The sequence below is a fragment of the Hydra viridissima genome, unplaced genomic scaffold, assembly GCF_058129835.1.
Source record: "Hydra viridissima isolate aposymbiotic clone 2 unplaced genomic scaffold, HvirCarnegie_v1 scaffold_8, whole genome shotgun sequence".
NCBI lineage: Eukaryota > Metazoa > Cnidaria > Hydrozoa > Anthoathecata > Hydridae > Hydra > Hydra viridissima.
The window spans coordinates 10039937-10046934 of NW_028324307.1; the positions used below are offsets into that span (position 1 = coordinate 10039937).

At 28.6% G+C, this 6998-nt stretch overlaps 1 protein-coding gene and 1 long non-coding RNA gene across 10 annotated transcripts in view; both read left to right on the plus strand.

Moving 5' to 3' along the window:
* The window catches only part of LOC149884966 (uncharacterized), a 748071-nt gene that overhangs the window by 182812 nt on the left and 558261 nt on the right, over positions 1–6998 (plus strand). The gene's annotated exons all lie outside the window — the stretch shown is intronic.
* On the plus strand, positions 1864–5723 carry LOC149884984 (uncharacterized). 9 transcript variants are annotated; one of them, XR_016455192.1, is made up of 5 exons: positions 2412–2845; positions 3754–3818; positions 4222–4337; positions 4562–4685; positions 5532–5723. It is a non-coding gene; the product is annotated as an uncharacterized LOC149884984 (long non-coding RNA). The 9 variants fall into 9 exon arrangements; XR_016455191.1 differs by having other exon boundaries at positions 4222–4311; positions 4389–4685; XR_016455197.1 differs by lacking the exon at positions 2412–2845 and adding an exon at positions 1864–1929 and having other exon boundaries at positions 4222–4685.

A 6998-nucleotide genomic window follows, 5' to 3' on the forward strand; every position in this document is an offset into this window, starting at 1 on the left:
CAACGTCTTGTGGAAAACGAAGATAATTTTTTCTGTTGATTAGAATTTTAAAAAATGGCAGTGTATTAATCCATCGAACTTTACAAAAATTTTAAATTTGTCATCATCTAATCAAAACTTAATAACTTTTAAATGCTTAACATTTCATTTCATGATTTCAATATTTGTTATCATTTTTTTATTTCATTATTTGATATTAATTGTGTAAACTTTGGAGCCCAAACGTTTCGGTAAAGTAACTTCTCCACTCTTAATTTCCTGGTTACATTTTTCATCCCTAATTTCCTGGTTAAATAGTCCGATTAAACTTTTAAAGACTATGTTGTCAGTTAGGGAAAACCTTTTCCATGAAAAAGAGAGGAGAAATAGGATTCTGCAGAGTAGTAATTAACGAAACAAATGAGAATCAATAAGACAAATAACGTTTATATGGCGTCCTTGTATTTAGAATATTTTAAAATACATGAACATCCGCAGAAAAGTTTCGATTTTTCGGTTATAATTTTTGTCAAAAAAAGTTTATAGTTATTTTAAAAAAAGAATTTTCATAGATTTGCTTAAATTTTTCGTTTTATTATAAAAAAAAAAAGAATATAAAGTTTCAGCTTAGAATAGGAAAGAGTTCATAAATCATTGGGGTTTGATATTTGACCTGGTTTTTTACAAAGATCTGGTTTTTATGGCAATTTAATTTCCTTTATTTATGATAAGTAAGAGCGAAATTATGCTAAAAAGTTTATCAATCTATAGAAAGGTTTTAGAATGACGAGCTCCAAACTTTTATTTAAATTAGAGAAAACCATGTTAAACAGTTCAAAAATAAAAACACCCAGTGAATTTTTCTAAATATTTTTCTTAAACTGTATGGTTCTTTCATGTTTGAAAAAAGGTAAATAATGAAGAAAATATCCCGTTTTAATTTCTTACTTTACTTGAAAAATTCAAGAAAAAGTTTAAAAGCAGGTATCTCTTAAAAAAAGAAAAGTTAATTTTTATTTTTTAAACTAAACTTTGGGTTTACGGAAAATAATTCAACAGTAACGAAGTAGGTTCAAAACTGTGAAAGCACAGTGTTTTCACTTCTGAAGAAGATTCATATCGAAGAAGACACCGAGAAGACTGGCCAAGTTTTAACTTCAAGATGTTCAAATAGCTGATGTGTTTAACCCACTAAATTATTATCATTATTATCATTTTTTACTATTATTATTAATTTGGGCTCGAAAAAATTTTGAAGATAACACGAAGAGCATAATTTTTTTTTTTTTTTTTGAGCAAGAAATTTAACAAGCAATAACCAAGTAAGAAATTTAACAAGCAATAACCAAGTAAGAAATTTAACAAGCAATAACCAAGTAAGAAATTTAACAAGCAATAACCAAGTAAGAAATTTAACAAGCAATAACCAAGTAAGAAATTTAACAAGCAATAACCAAGTAAGAAATTTAACAAGCAATAACCAAGTAAGAAATTTAACAAGCAATAACCAAGTAAGAAATTTAACAAGCAATAACCAAGTAAGAAATTTAACAATCGAGTAAAGTTTAACATTCAAGTAAAATTTTAAAATGAGGAAGTAAAAAACTAATTTCCAACTATTAGATATGAAACTTTATTGTATTAATTAGAAATCTAATTATGGCTATGTAGTCATGTTTTTAGGAACTAAACCATACTGTAGTAATGTCCCAGTGGGCCCCGATGTCAAACAGACGTCGGGTTTACGTTGGGTTTTCATCGGCGATGTCAACCGACTTATTACAACGTTGTTATAACATCGCGATAGCGACGTCAAAACGACGTTGACTTACCAACGTTGTTCTGACATCGTGCGATGTCTTTTGCCCTAAATATGACGTAAATGGACAATTTTACTAATGAATAAAATTTACATACCGTGGTGTGACCTAACAAAGTCCTATGCTTTAAGTAAGTCCTAATTTAAGAAATGACAAATTTCGTGTATGTAAAAGAAACATTTGCGGAAAATAACTTTGTTGTTTTAACTAGATATCTAGTTAGATAAAAGAACTAAATTTTTTTCTCTAAATGTTTATTTTATGTAAATACCACGGTAATTTTATAATATTTTTTTTTAACTGGAATTTTGAGTACCGGAAAATAAACATCTTACTGGAGTAGTTATTCTACCGGAAATATTATTATTATTGGAAAAAAGTAAATTTACCGGGAAGATATAAATTTAATACATAAGACTTTATTGACAGCCATGACATATTGACAAACTATAAAACGCATGCTTTTTATGGCAAGCGAAAGTTCGTTTATTTTTTTACTTGATTTAATTAATTGTGATACTTTAAAACATATATATATATATATATATATATATATATATATATATATATATATATATATATATATATATATATATATATATATATATATATATATATATGTATGTATGTATGTATGTATGTATGTATGTATGTATGTATGTATGTATGTATGTATGTATGTATGTATGTATGTATGTATGTATGTATGTATGTATGTATGTATGCATGAATGTATGTATGTATGTATGCATGTATGCATGAATGTATGTATGTATGTATGTATGTATGTATGTATGTATGTATGTATGTATGTATGTATGTATGTATGTATGTATAATGTATGTATTTAAATTAGTAAAAATATTTATCTGACTTTTTTTATTAATTCATTATTGCAATGTTTTTAAGGTTATTTGTGTATGTAAATTCAACAAGAGTGCTCAATGAATAAAATCAGAGTAATATATTATATTTTATGTGATAAATTTAAAATAAAACTACATAATGTTTACTACTTTAAGTTTCATGCTAATTGCAATCATCAGGTAAAAAATACATTACTTGAGCTTTTTGTGAATAAATGTTTGTGATTTGCACATCTTTATTTCCATTCTTCTTCAGATACGCCAATATACACTTTGTTAGATGTATTAACTGTTTCATCATGCTTTATAGATCTTGTCTCTGTTGTTTCTAAGATCTTGTCCCACTTTCTTGTTTCCATGTTAATTTTTTTGGACTGGTACACAGTGGGATAAACATGAATATTCAAAAATGCATTTAAATGGATTGATATCACAATCTATAACTTTTTCAACAGCTTTTTAACATTATTCTTTAGATGTCTTACATTAATAATTGTAGAGCCCAGAATCAAGAAATCAATAATCTAATTAATGATGCTCTGCGAAATGATTCTGATGACTATGTACAATTTGTTAACAATTAAGTTGAATCTCTTCGTTCTGAGTCAGCTAACAGTAGTAATTGATCATTATTTATTACTATTAGCAAATATCATTATTATTGTATTAGGGTCACTCTCCCTAACACAATAATAATGATAAAATAATAACCTGTTGGTACAGTTAAGGGATCCAAGTTTGTGAATGACTTTGTAAATAAGAGGGTAGACTTTAGAATACATATTAAAATATATAAGAATTTTGTTATGTGTTATTAATTTTGTTTTATTACATTATTAGTCATCCTTATAAAAAAATAATTCAATACATCCCTCAAATCATATCAAACCAACATCACAACAACCATAAAAACTAGGGTTTAAAAATTAGGGTGAATAGACATAAAAACTCTGTCTTGTTAGTATAATTTAAAGTTATTAACAAATTGTATGATAAAAATATCTGTTTTTATACTATTTACAGTAAAACAAGCAATAAGATAAAAAATAAAACATAATATCAATAGTATCTTAATGCTTTTCTTTTAGGTTGCTCATCTTTTAAGAGATAGTGAGATTAAATTAAAAGAAAATATTAACAACATAATAGAAAGGTAATATTATGATGCTTTTGTGGGGACTGATAGCACTGAGTAAACATTAAATGGGCAATATAATAACAAACACAAAAATTTGTCAAAGCGTATTAATGGTAGAGTAACTTTCAAGTTTATAAAATTTTATTTGTCTATGCTATTGTAGTTCATGGTGTCAATTTTTTTAACAATTTCTTTTATGCAAACTAAAAAAATGGCTATTTATGAGTTATTTCAAAGTATGTTTTGAATTTTTGAAAAAATATTTTTTTACCTTGCATCAGCAGAAACATTTAAAAAAATCAGAAGTTCTCACTGGTTATCAAATATTTGGAGACCTGAGTGCTACTCACATGCGTATTTGATATTTAAGTATATTTATTAATATATTGATTCCAAAAACAATATCTTTTGTTTTTAGAATCAACTTCAGTGTCTGATACAGAGAATGGATACACACTTCATTTGAGAACCAGATATCAGGGACAGACCATTACTGTTATTAAAGAAGGTATTGGGTAAACCATGAGAACTGATGTAAGTTTGCATATGCATTTTTGATAATTAAGAATATTTATTTATCAATAGATTTTGATGATGATATGGATACAACCAATAAAATGGCTGCAATATCCCCCATACAGCGATGGCGAGCTGGACATGTCATATTGGGAAATAGGCTCCCTCCACAGTAAAGAACTCAAGTATATATATTTTAAACGTAATATATTTTCTTAAGGAGCTTGCAAAACATTTTTTAGGTCTCTATGGCAGCTGCAACACTTTGCACCAAAATCTGCACTTTTTAAAGATTGATTGATTGAGATTGGTTTTTTTGACTAAATTTTAAAAAGTATTTGGCACAAGGTGATGCAAGAGAAATAGGTACTCAAATTTTTTTACACATCACATTGACATGATCAATTACCAAATATGTCATATACTTGTCTGTAGCACACTCATGTCTCCAGATATTTGATAACCACTAAGAATTTCAAATTTTATAAAAAAAAACGGCATCTGCTGGTGCAAATTTAAAAAAATTTACTTTCAAAACATTAAAAGTATACTTTAAAATTACTCAGCAACTTTTTAGTCTCCATAAAAGTCAATAAAAGAAAATTGTTGATTTCATTTTTCTAATTTTAGAGAGTTCACAGTTTCAGTGGCTATAATTATTAGGGGACAGAAATTTTGTTGATTTTATGGTGGATTATTTTTCTGATTATATGTTTTTTTCTTAGAGGAGGATCCAATTGTTAAAGGGATCCTCTTCTAAGAAAAAAACATATAATCAGAAATATAATATATATATATATATATATATATATATATATATATATATATATATATATATATATATATATATATATATATATATATATATATATATATACATATATATCCCTTTAACAATTGGATCCTAAATTTGACAATAATTTAGCTGATTTCGACATTGACGAAACCCTGAAGTAACAAAACAGACTTAATATAAATCTGTTTTATTTACCTATAAAGATGGTAAATGGGTCTAGTTTTCTGAAAGTTTTTAACGTTTTCAGTCAATTTAAGCTGTTCTTGTCGGGTAGTCAATGGATTATTTTTTTTTTAAATTTCATTAGTTGCTTGTTTTTGTAACCGAAATAACTTTACTTATATGATTTAAAATTCTAAATTAATTAAAGTTGGTCTTTATATATTTATGCCTTTATACTTTTAACTTCTATTTAGCTAGCGTCATGACGAAAAGAAGCGAGGTTACGGTAGTCGATATCAAAGTGGAAGTTCAAAAGGTATTGCGGTAGGCCCTAGCAAAGTTTTTGGCGGGGATGGTGGGCGTCTCCAGAAAGATACTGATGCAAAATAGAAAGTTGTTTTTTGTAATGAATGCTTTTATGCTAGAAAATATGTGCTATTCTTTAATTGTATTTATTATGTTGGTTTAACATCGCTCTATTACATAATGACATCGTCTTTACGTCAGTAATCTGACGTCGTTCCGACGTTGGTTTAACATCGCTCGACGTTGAATGACATCGAAATTCTGACGTCGCCCGATGTCTTTTTTTCGACGTCGCCCAACCTTTCCATTTCCAACGTAAATCCGACATCGATCCGACGTCAGCTCCGACATCGATCCGACGTTGTTCCGACGTCGCTTTGCCCACTGGGGTAGGTTTTTCACATCAAACACATCGATAAATCACAATAATCTTCTCTCCAAACAAAAACCTGTCTTTGCAAATTTTCTCGCTCTTTTATACCGTATATTTTTCCAAAATTATTCTTCAACAATTGTCATAGAGGAAAGCTAACACATTTTTACAAATTTCCTGCTTTTCACTGGTAAAAACTATTTAAATTATTAGCTCCGTAATCATCTCCTCGCTGGGTGTAAGGAGTGGTTGGAACGGGCTAGAACTAGGTTCCAGCCATAAGTACTTTGAACATAAAGTCGGGGTGGTCCAAACCTGGCGGAGAACCTTCGCTGGGAAAAACTAAACCTGTGTGAAAAATCTAATGACGACCGGATTAAAACTCTAGATTTGTATGAAGAACACACCCACATACACACATACAAGCTTTAGGTTTTATATATTAGAATATACCAGGTAATGAATGCTACAACACTGTCGGTGATTGAGAGGCTAGTGGTTGAGAGGTTTATGTTAATGTTAAAAGAAAAATGTGTTATGCTAAGTATTTGATGCGACAGGCAATTGCACTGGGAGTTTAATTTTGTTTGCATTACGTCTAAAATGGTTAACAAATTTACCTAAAAAAGTGTGTCAAAGAAAAGTGCGTCTCATTCAAAATTTAAACAAACTGAAATAAATTCACGACGTTATCTTCCGACCAGATATGACTCGCTGGTATTATGCACGAGAAATGTGTTGTTATCTAGATGAACAGAGTGACCAAAAAAGGAAATGTACTAGTTCTATTTCCTTTTTTGAAATGTTTATCTTTCTATAACAATTTGACAGTCTAATAAATATAAATATAAATATAGACAAATCTACTACCTTAAACACAATTGTGGTGAAGCACAAATTTGTGATGATCTTAAAGTCATTGAGTTGCTAATGGGAATACAGTCAAGATGCACAACTTTCTATTGTTTTCTGTGTGGTAGTGAAAGTAGAGCAAAAGTTTCACATTTAATTCTGCAAAAGTGCACCGGATACGCCCCTGGCC